A 12,127-nucleotide genomic window follows, 5' to 3' on the forward strand; every position below is an offset into this window, starting at 1 on the left:
GCTTAATAAGGGGGAACTCTTTTATTAAAAAGGGCTAAATTATACGGTGCTATAACATAAAATAACCAATTTTTGAATTTCCCGACTATTATATAACACCTGTGGTTCCAAAAGTAATTTGGTTTCCCAATGATGTAAAAAAAAAAAAAAAAAACTAAAGCAATTCCCAAGTTTCTTCGTTTATTTTCCTGTGTTCTTATCAATTAAACTATCAATTGCTGAAGCAAACATCAATAGATTGTTGAGAGTACGTAAACTAAAGAATATATCCCCTAAAAAGATTTTAAAATAATTTTTAAGAATAACTTAGCTAAAATCTTAATAATGTTTTTAATTAAAAAAAAAACCTTTTCATGGGTATACTTTTAAATCCTGATATAGATTTTAACATTAAAAATAAAATGAGCTACAATACTGTTTATAAGATCTCACAATATCTTATATTGAAAGCCCTCTTTTAAGAAGGCAAGGAAAATGAAACTACTGAAATCTAACCATAGCAAAATGTTTGACAGAATTCTAAATTAAGTTTATTTTGATGACTACTGCTAATATTGATAATATATTCTCTGTTAAAGAATGCCTTCTCTTGATTCAAAATGAGGCATATATATGTATGAGTATAAGCAATATATAAAGTATTAAAAATAACCCAAGATCAGATGTCATAATTATTTTATGAATTGAGAAATCAGAAAAGTACACTATCTAAATTCTGATTTCAGAACTCAAAAAAATGGCCTGTAAAGTTTATTTAAAACGTTTAAAGGACTCCTTGTAGTTAACAATTCAGAGGAAAATAACTCTGAAAATAAAATAGCTGCTTATTTTAAGATGTCACAAAAATAATTACATTAACAGTTAATAATTGCTTTATGGGTTATATAAAGAACATAAGAATTAAAAGTATTTTATTACCTAATCAATGACAAGTGATTAATTCTTTACATTCATGGTCAATGAAATAATTTATGATCATTTAAAGGTGTTTCAGTATTTTTAAAATGACATTAATGTTAACTAAAAAATTATATGTCATAGAAATATAATTTTCATTGTTGGACATTTGGGTTGGTTCCAAGTCTTTGCTATTGTGAATAGTGCTGCAATAAACATACATGTGCATGTGTCTTTATAGCAGCATGATTTATAGTCCTTTGGGTATATACCCAGTAATGGGATGGCTGGGTCAAATGGTATTTCTAGTTCTAGATCCCTGAAGAATCACCACACTGACTTCCACAATGGTTGAACTAGTTTACAGTCCCACCAACAGTGTAAAAGTGTTCCTATTTCTCCACATCCTCTCCAGCACCTGTTGTTTCCTGACTTTTTAATGATTGCCATTCTAACTGGTGTGAGATGGTATCTCATTGTGGTTTTGATTTGCATTTCTCTAATGACAAGTGATGATGAGCTTTTTTTCATATATTTGTTGATGGCATAAATGTCTTCTTTTGAGAAGTGTCTGTTCATATCCTTCGCCCACTTGTTGATGGGGTTGTTTTTTTCTTGTAAATTTGTTGGAGTTCATTGTAGATTCTGGATATTAGCCCTTTGTCAGATGAGTAGGTTGCAAAAATTTTCTCCCATTCTGTAGTTTGCCTGTTCACTCTGATGGTGGTTTCTTTTGCTGTGCAGAAGCTCTTTAGTTTCATTAGATCCCATTTGTCAATTTTGGCTTTTGTTGCCATTGCTTTTGGTGTTTTAGACATGAAGTCCTTGCCCATGCCTATGTCCTGAATGGATATGCCTAGGTTTTCTTCTAGGGTTTTTATGGTTTTAGGTCTAACATGTAAGTCTTTAATCCATCTTGAATTAATTTTTGTATAAGGTGTAAGGAAGGGATCCAGTTTCAGCTTTCTACATATGTCTAGCCAGTTTTCCCAGCACCATTTATTAAATAGGGAATCCTTTCCCCATTTCTTCATCAGGTTTGTCAAAGATCAGATAGTTGTAGATCTGCGGCATTATTTCTGAGGGCTCTGTTCTGTTCCATTGGTCTATCTCTCTGTTTTGGTACCAGTACCATGCTGTTTTGGTTACTGTAGCCTTGTAGTATAGTTTGAAGTCAAGGTAGCGTGACGCCTCCAGCTTTGTTCTTTTGGCTTAGGATTGACTTGGCAATGCGGGCTCTTTTTTGGTTCCATATGAACTTTAAAGTAGTTTTTTCCAATTCTGTGAAGAAAGTCATTGGTAGCTTGATGGGGATGGCATTGAATCTATAAATTACCTTGGGCAGTATGGCCATTTTCACGATATTGTTTCTTCCTACCCATGAGCATGGAATGTTCTTCCATTTGTTTGTGTCCTCTTTTATTTCATTGAGCAGTGGTTTGTAGTTCTCCTTGAAGAGGTCCTTCACATCCCTTGCAAGTTGGATTCCTAGGTATTTTATTCTCTTTGAAGCAATTGTGAATGGGAGTTCACTCATGATTTGGCTCTCTGTCTGTTATTGGTGTATAAGAATGCTTGTGATTTTTGCACATTGATTTTGTATCCTGAGAATTTGCTGAAGTTGCTTATGAGCTTAAGGAGATTTTGGGCTGAGACAATGGGGTTTTCTAGATATACAATCATGTCATCTGCAAACAGGGACAATTTGACTTCCTCTTTTCCTAATTGAATGCCCTTTAGTCCCTTCTCCTGCCTGATTGCCCTGGCCAGAACTTCCAACGCTATGTTGAATAGGAGTAGTGAGAGAGGGCATCCCTGTCTTGTGCCAGTTTTCAAAGGGAATGCTTCCAGTTTTTGTCCATTCAGTATGATATTGGCTGTGGGTTTGTCATAGGTAGCTCTTATGATTTTGAGATACATCCCATCAATACCTAATTTATTGAGAGTTTTTAGCATGAAGGGTTGTTGAATTTTGTCAAAGGCCTTTTCTGCATCTATTGAGATAATCATGTGGTTTTTGTCTTTGGTTCTGTTTATATGCTGGATTAAGAAAATGTGGCACATATATACCATGGAATATTATGCAGTCATAAAAAATGATGAGTTCATGTCCTTTGCAGGGACATGGATGAAGCTGGAAACCATCATTCTCAGCAAACTATCACAAGGACAAAAAAACCAAACACTGCATGTTCTCACTCACAGGTGGGAATTGAACAATGAGAACACATGGACACAGGAAGGGGAACATCACACACCGGGGACTGTTGTGGGGTGGGGGGAGGGGGGAGGGATGGCATTAGGAGATATACCTAATGCTAAATGACGAGTTAATGGGTACAGCACACCAACATGGCACATGTATACATATGTAACAAACCTGCACGTTGTGCACATGTACCCTAAAACTTAAAGTATAATAACAAAAAATATAATTTTCATTTTTCACAATACAGTATTAAATACTTATTCAAACTAAAGGATTACATTATGTGACCTAAAGGAACAGGTTAAAATAAGTATTCTAATAAAAATAATTTCAATATTTCAAATATGTTAAGAATTTTGGGTAGGGCAAATACTTATTAAGAAATGTCCTCCCTTCTTAAGAATAGAAGCCACTTAATTTTGCACAATTGGCAAGTTAAATAATTTGAGTATAAGAATGTTTAAATAGAGCTTTGCTCTTCATAGAAATAATTTTCTTAATAAACTCCCATGCCAATGACAAAATACTTTATAATTTTGACAGATATTATTAAATATAAAAATTTAAAATAAGAATGCATGAAGAACTGCACATTAAAAATATATCTAATTTTTTATTTAAAAATATATATATCTAATTTTAAAACCATATTTCAATTATACAAAACCACAGGTCTTTAAACAGTGATTTAATATAAAATATATTTGAAAGGTTATTGTTTAGAAGTGTATCAGAAACAGAATTTTATAATTTACCTTTCCCTAAATCTATAATGCACATTATCTCAAACTGTTTCATTATTGTAAACTAAAAAACTGAAGTTAAAAATAACTTCACTTACCAGTGAAATAGAAGCTTGTGTTTCTTGTGTAAAACAACCTCAGGAATATATAGAAATCATAAATTTCCTCTTTGTTGTGAGGAGCAAACTTTAAAACTACTCACTACTCATGAATCTCTAAAGGAGATTCATAGGAAAATGACAAAACCAATTTAGGTACTCACAGGACTAAAGAACTAGTCATCATGCTGAACATCTCCAGTTATTTGCTCTGAGGTACTCTGGCTCTTGGTTTAAAAAAAACTGCCCTAAGAACAGTGCTATCTTTACCAAAAATAAATATATACATAATTATGTCACCTGAGGCCAGGCGTGGTGGCTCACACCTGTAATCCCAGCACTTTGGGAGGCCGAGGAGGGTGGATCACGAGGTCAGGAGATCGAGACCATCCTGGCTAACACGGTGAAACCCCATCTCTACTAAAAATACAAAAATTAGCCGGGCATGGTGGCGGGCGCCTGTAGTCCCAGCTACTAGGGAGGCTGAGGCAGGAGAATGGCGTGAACCCGGGAGGCGGAGCTTGCAGTGAGCCGAGATCATGCCACTGCACTCCAGCCTGGGCAACAGTGCGAGACTCCGTCTCAAAAAAAAAAAAAAAAATTATGTCACCTGAAGTCACAATAGCAAAGCATTAAATTTTGATAGGCTACTAAAGTCGAAAATAACACATTGCTAAGCAAACTAAAGCAAAAAGGAAATGAAGAAATAAGCTACATACTCAGCAATTCATAACACTGACATTTCTGACAGAGTCAAGAAAACTGTATGCTAATGAAATAATCAATAGTATTATACACCTATAGAGTGGAAAGAAGACTGTATATAGTCATCTTAGTAATAAAATCCACTAAATAGTAGTATTTTCTTATGTGATTCCATGTTACTCTCAAAGAAAATATGCACTTCCTTTAAATTAATATAACCACTACTGAAACTTACTTGACAAATCATTATACAAGCATAATACTGCACCAAGGTTATTACTGTATTATTTTTCTTTTGAGACAAGGTCTTATTCTGTCACCCAAACTGGAATGCAGTGGCGTGATCACAACTCACTGCAGCTTCAACCTCCCTGGCTAAAGCAGTCCTCCCACTCTCAGTTTCCCAAGTAGCTGGGACTACAGGGTGTGCCAGCACCCTGGCTAATTTTTAAATTTTTTGAAGAGATGAGATTTTGCCATGTTGCCCGGGCTGGCCTCAAACTCCTGGGCTCAAGTAATCCTCCTGCCTTAACCTTTCAATGTGCTAGGATTATAGACATGAGCCACTGCACCCAACCACCAAGTTTATTTTTAGTGGTTTAAAAGATGTTAAAATTGAAGTTTGAGGCATCTAAACCACAAATGCAGAACTAAGCTACTTGAAAAACAAGATTGTGTTCTTCATATTGCAAGTATTTCTAAAAACATATACCTATCAAATACATTGTACTTTATATGAAAAACAGCAGTACTGACACACTGCCATCCATTCATTCATTCATCTAACCAACCATTTACTGAACATCAGTGAAGCAAGTACTGTGTGCCAAGTGCTAAAGATAAAGGGGTGAGCAAAAGCAAACAATCCCCCGTGTATTTCCTAGAATCTAGTATCTAATTACACTTATAAGTATAATGGAGTAAAAGTAGGGGACACTATAAAGGGGACCTGTCTCCTTAAGGAAGTAATATTTAAATTAAGAACAAAAGGATTATTAGCTAAGCTAGCTAAGCTGGGGAAACTGAAGCTTGTGCGTGTGTTTTCATTCTTAGAATGAAAGGTGGACAGGGAATAATAATGAGAGCAAGCCATCATGGGTCAAGTGCAATCAGAGACTCTAGGGTTAGTAGGGGGTCAGATTAGGTAGGACCTTGAAGGTCATATTGACGATTTTCTATGTTGTCCTAATGGAAAACCCTTGAAGGGTTTTAAGCAAAGGAGTGCCAAGATCAGGAATGACCATTCATTCTAATTGCTCTATGGAGACTTGGGCAGTGGGGAATGGCAGAATAAATGCAGGTGGACCAGACAGAAGATGAATAAAGTAGTCCAGAGACAGAGATGGTAGTCACTTGGACTATGTGATAGTGATACAGAAGCATGTCAACTCAAGATATATTCTGGAGGTAGAAGGAAACAGGCTGATGATTGATTAGATCACCAGAAGGGGTGAAGCCCAAGTTCTTGGCTTAAGAAACTTTCTATAGTCAACCAAAAACTGAAAATTATTTCTAAAGCAGATCAATTATATCAATATATGACTCCCTATCCACAAAGTCTATGGGATTAGGAAAAGATTTATGACTAACTCTAGTAATATGTACAACCAAGTAACTGGGCTCATGGAGAGAGTAATTTAATGGTATTTGGGACAGGGGTAGTGGGAGAATGATGAGTTTTAAAGCCAAAATTAATTGAGAAAGCAAGAGAACATTTAGTGGCTTTCCTTTTTTTTCCCCTTTCATTTTTTTCCTTACATTTCATTATTCTGTATGGCATATGCCCACTTTACCTATTTCAGCCTGAAGGATAAATCTTAGATTTACTTAATTGCTTTGTTCCCCTACATCGTTGCCATTCTCTATGCCCTGCAACTTCAGTCCACTTGACTTCTAGAATAGAGAGCCAGGGTAAACACAATATTCCTGGCATTTCACCTTCCAATGCCCCACAATTCATATGAAATGTCATCTTCTTTCTGTAGGAGACAGCATGGAAGAGGAAGACTCTGTCTAAAAAAAAAAAAAAAAGGAAAGAAAGAAAAAAACAAAAAGAATCTTAACCTGGAAGAGAAATTAAAACACCAACTAATTCATATCCGATTTTTGCAGATTAGCAAACTTACCTGAAAAAGGTAAGAAACTTCTCTAAGTTCACAAAATCAGTGGCAGAGATGAGACTAGATTTTGTCTTCAGATTTTGCATCTATTGCTTGCTCTACTGTATTTTTGTCAGTATACATATTTTAATTTTTTATTTCAAGTTTCTGGGGTACATGGATAAGTGATTTGGTAGTGATTTCTGGGATTATGGTACACCCATCACCTGAGCAGTGTACACTGTACCCAGTATGTAGTCTTTTATCCCTCAGCCCCCTCCCACCCTCTTAATCTGTTACTGTTTATTATTACTATTATTATTTTGTAGAGATGGGGTCTCCCTAACTTGCCTGCCCAGGCTGGTGTCGAACTCCTGAGCTCAAGCAATCCTCCTGCCTCAGCCTCCTATTACAGATGTGAGCCACTATACCCGGCCTTGTTACTGTATTTAAGTCTATTTTGTATTCTCGACAAATTGGCCTCCCAAATTTCACAATACCGTAAGAGATTTTCAATGGTATTTTGAAGCTCCAAATAATGTTCCTCAATTCCCAGATGACTACTTCCTTCAATAAATATTTACAGATTACATATTATGGTTAAAATATAGAAAGTGAAAGGAATAGAAAAGAAGTAAAATAGCTTCACCACCCAGCAGCTTACAAAATAATCAGGAAGCAAAAATATGTAACAGAAAATGTAAAACAATAAAAATGAACATATAGCTAAGGTCTAAAGTAGACTAAGGTAAATTATTATGCATGTAGAGAGAATGAAATCAAAACAAGCTAAAGAGGTTAAAGGAAGACAGTAATTTAGACCTGTTCTGTCCAATAAATTAACCAGCTAGCCACAAGTTGCTAAATTAAAACGAAGTAAATAATTTAAAAATCAGTTCCTCAGTCACACTAGCCACATTTCAAGTGCTCAATAGCCATACTGGACAGGGTAGTTACAGAACACTACCTTCACTGCAGAAAGTTGTACTGGACAGCACTGATGTCCATCACAAGTAAAACAGCAAGTTGAGAATAAGAGAGGAAAAATAAGGACACTTGCTTGAAAGGAAAACAGAAGCAGGAATAAAAGATTTTTTAAAAAAGCAATCAAATTGAAGATTTTGAACTTTGGTGGTCAACAAGGAACAAATAAGTTCCTTAAAAGGAGTAAAAGGGCTGGGCATGGTGGCTCATGCCTGTAATCACAGCACTTTGGGAGGCTGAGGCGGGCAGATCACCTTACATCAGGAGTTCGAGACCAGCGTGGCTAACATGGTAAAACCCTGTTTCTACTAAAAATACAAAAAATTAGCCAGGCTTGGTGGCACGAGCCTGTAATCCCAGCTACTTGGGAGGCTGAGGCAGGAGAATCACTTGAACCCAGGAGGCGAAGGTTGCAGTGAACCGAGATCATGCCATTGCATTCCAGCATGGGCATCAAGAGTGAAACTCTGTCTCAAAATAAAAGAGTAAAAGAGGACAAACATTTGATCTTAAAAAGATTTTAATGTGTATTATGGAGTAAATGTGGAATGACTAGAGAGAGTAAACCACTGGGTCATAGGGTATATATACACATACATACATACAGCTTTAGTAAATATTGTCAAATAGTTTTCAAAGGGCTTGAACTAATTTATACCCCCATCAGCAACTTACGAGAGTTCCAGCTGTTTGACATTCTTGGTAACACTTGGTATTACACACTAGCAATTTGAGGATCCAAGCAAAACTAACCACATTTCATTCTAAAGTTTCATCTAGTCTACTAAAATTTTTAATTTCCAAAACCTTTGGCCACAAATAACTATAATAAAATATTAAATGTATTACTCTTGATTGAATGCTTTCTAGGAAATAAACAAGGTGGAGATAAAAGCATCCTACATGTTATAAAAACAATTATTTCCTACATTCTGTAATATAAGAATTCTATAAACTCAAGAATTCCAAGATTGGTCTAAACAATAGGATCAACAAAATGCACACTTACATTCATTCATCTCTTGCACAAGTTTAATAAAGTAATAGTAATTTTTAAATACTACTTTATATTTGTAGACATACATGAAATCACAATATTAATCACAATTTTGAGTGAACTTAAAAAACTTACAAAATCACCTCTATTATGTTTACTTCTTAGCTACATCCTCAACTTTCTACTGTTTTTTAACATCATAGATGAAAGAAAATTTAAAAATATAGAAAAAGTGGTAAGTATATTATTATCTTAGTTCTATTTCCCCACTGGACATGGAAATGCTATGCCAAATCAAATCAGTGAGAAAAATCAACTTACATCTTATTTGGGTGACACAACCATCCCATTATATGCACATATTATTATATATTTTTGTCCTCTTTTTAGAAAAAAAATATAAACTTTATTGAGGTATACGTGAAGCACAACATACAGCATGTGGCAGGCAGAATTCTAAGATGGCCACATGATATCCAGTCCCTAGCACTATCCCTATGATTATATTACATGTTAAGAGAGGTTTTAAAGATATAATTATGGTCAATTATCAGCTGACCTTAAAATTGGGAGATTATATGGGTGGGCTTAACCTAATCACATGAGCCCTTTGAAAGTAGAGCTTTCTCCAGCTGACAACGGAGAAAGGAGGCAAAGATTTGAAGCATGAGGGAGATGTGGCAGCTACTGCTGGCTTAAAGATGGAGGGAACCTGAAAGCAGTTCTAGGAGCTAGAAACCTTTTTCTGACATCCAGGGAGAAGACAGGAACCTGGAAACCAGGAACAATAATATTAAATCCAACAAAAACTTACTCTGGCTAACTACTCTCCTTAAGTTGGGATTCTGTTATTATTTCATATATGTCTGTATTATCAAAATTCTTCTAAACTTTGATTTTGTCTTCACAGTCCAAGAGAAACAATTCACAATACAATGAAGAATTATATCCATCAGGAAAAATAGAATCTGCCTCTGTACTTGTTAGATATTAAAAGAGAAGCTTAAGATTGTACAACTACCAGGAACTTGAATGAGCTTGCAAGGTGATTGTTCCCCAGAGCCAACAGAAAAGAAATGTAGCCGTCAGTGCCATGATTTTGGACTTCTGAGTCCCTATGCAGAGAATCCAGCCAAGCCTACTCATACTTCTGACCTATAGGACTATAAGATAATTACTAGAGATGTTTTAGCCTGCTAAATGTGTGGTAATTCGTTAAGCAGTGATAGAAAACTAATGCATTGCACATACTGGTGTAAAATTTGATTAGGTTTAAAACAGTTTTAACATGGCTTAATACTGTGAAATCATCACAATCATCCCCCAAATTTTCTCCTTTGTAATCCCTTCCTCCCCTCATGTTTCCAAGGACCACTGACCTTTCTGTCACCATAGATTAATTTGCTTGTTGAATTCTATATATGGATTCACAGAGTAGTAACTATTGTCTGCCTTCTTTTGTTCAGCCTAATGATTGAGATGATTGAGATTCATCCATGTTGTTGCACTTGTTTATGGAAATTTGGGTAATATTCCGGTTTTGATTATTGTAAATAAAGTAACTTATGAACATTTTATACAAGTCTCTATGTGGATATGTTTTTGTTTTTCTTGGGTAAATACTTAGCAGTGGAATGGTTGGGTTATACGTTTAGCTTTGTAAAAAACTACAAAATTGCTTTCCAAAGCAGTTTAACCATTTTACATTTCCACCAACAGAGTTCTAGGTGAAGATAGGGAGCCAGGAAATAATAATGGCAAAATAGTTTAACCAAATCTACTGTTCTGGTTTCTGTTCCAGTTTGACCTTATGGCAGATAAAAATAACTAGCTGTACAATGTAATGATAAACTGACATTTTGAGTCCAAAAAGAAAGTTTAAGACTGATTTAATAAGAGCCCTAATATTTAAAAGAAGCCATAGATTAAATCAATGTTGATTTCTCACTGTATCCTCACCCAAACTTGGCATTGTCAACCTTTTTAATTTTAGTCAATCTACTGCATGTACAGTGGTATCTCATAATTTTAATTTGCATTTTTCTATCCTGCTTAAAGCTAACACAAGACTGGACATGGTGGCTCACATCTGTAATCCCACTTTGGGAGGCTGAGGTGGGAGGATCGCTTGAGCTCAGAAGTTCGAGACCAGCTTGGACAACATAGTAAAACCTGGTTTCTACAATGTGCTGCTACATTCCAGCCTGGGTGACACAAGATCCTGCCTCAAAAAAGAAAAAAAAAAAAAGCCAACAATAGGAAAACTTGGATTTGTGTGTGTCTGGTAATTTGAGGTTTATGCTATACGCCTGGATTTAAAAATACTCAATTAGAATGAATAGAATATTATAAAACATTTGATAAGAGGGACTGTGCTTGTATTTAAATGTGACAATAACATACCTAAGTTTGTTTTAAGTAGGGAGAAGAAGAGTTGAGGATACATTTGGAGTGAAAAATTAGAGGGATTTCTTTGAGTTCCAAAAGTAAATTTCAGGAGAAGTTGTGAACTCTCCTTTTCTATATCTGAAAACATGTTAGAGGAAGTGAGGTTCTACAAATTATTTGAATGATGGCAAGGAAGACGGACTCACAGGCAGAGACTTAAGTCTCTTTTCTCTAAGTTTACTTTTTTCCAACATAATTCTCAATGTTTTTATTTTGTGGTCTATATACCTAATATAATACAATATCATATGGATTACAACGATGTGAATGAACACTCCTAAAGAACATTCTAAAGTACCTAACAATATCATATGGAAACACAGGACTTAAAAACAGCTTTTAATATCAAAATGGAAGAGGATGAAGCAAGTAATTTATTGATTTCCTTTAGAAAAGAATTCTAAAGGTAATACCTAAAATATATTAATACAGGCATGGTTTGAGCCAGGACAGTAATTGCGTATTATAAAAAAGTACCTTAAGAGAAAGATATAAATAGAAAGTTCCACAAAATTTCACTTGATTGAATTTCCATACAGAAGCAATGGGCATAAAAATTGTTGTTCCCTAGACTTCACAATTTATCCATTATTAAAAACATTTTAATAAACATGATTATGAAGATTATACACTTTTCTGTTGATTAATAAAATTAACTATCCTAACTATACACCTGAATATAATTACCTTTGATTGATATTTTACTTTATATAGGAACAAACAAACACACCACAAATTTGGAAATATTGCAACGGAGTCATTAGAAGATTTTAAATATTTTTCAGCCATGGTTTATAACTTTATTGTACTAAAAAAAATCAGGGAATTTGGATAAAAATTGAAATGCAAAGACTAAAAGGATCCAAAGCCTGGATCTTACGTAAAGTTGTCCTTGGTGAAAGTCAGGCACATGTAAAAACTTCTGCTAAGCACATCCTAACGCCAAA

General features: G+C 35.0%; 1 protein-coding gene across 22 annotated transcripts in view; it reads right to left on the reverse strand.

Annotated features, from left to right (window-relative positions):
* WASF1 (WASP family member 1) overlaps window positions 1-12,127 on the reverse strand; it is a 77,143-nt gene that overhangs the window by 42,947 nt on the left and 22,069 nt on the right. For 4 of the 22 annotated variants that reach the window (XM_063811945.1, XM_063811951.1, XM_063811947.1 and 1 more), the window contains one exon: window positions 6,446-6,665. The gene's annotated coding sequence lies outside the window, so the exon portion shown is untranslated. 22 annotated transcript variants of the gene reach the window in all.

The sequence above is a fragment of the Pan troglodytes genome, chromosome 5, assembly GCF_028858775.2.
Source record: "Pan troglodytes isolate AG18354 chromosome 5, NHGRI_mPanTro3-v2.0_pri, whole genome shotgun sequence".
NCBI lineage: Eukaryota > Metazoa > Chordata > Mammalia > Primates > Hominidae > Pan > Pan troglodytes.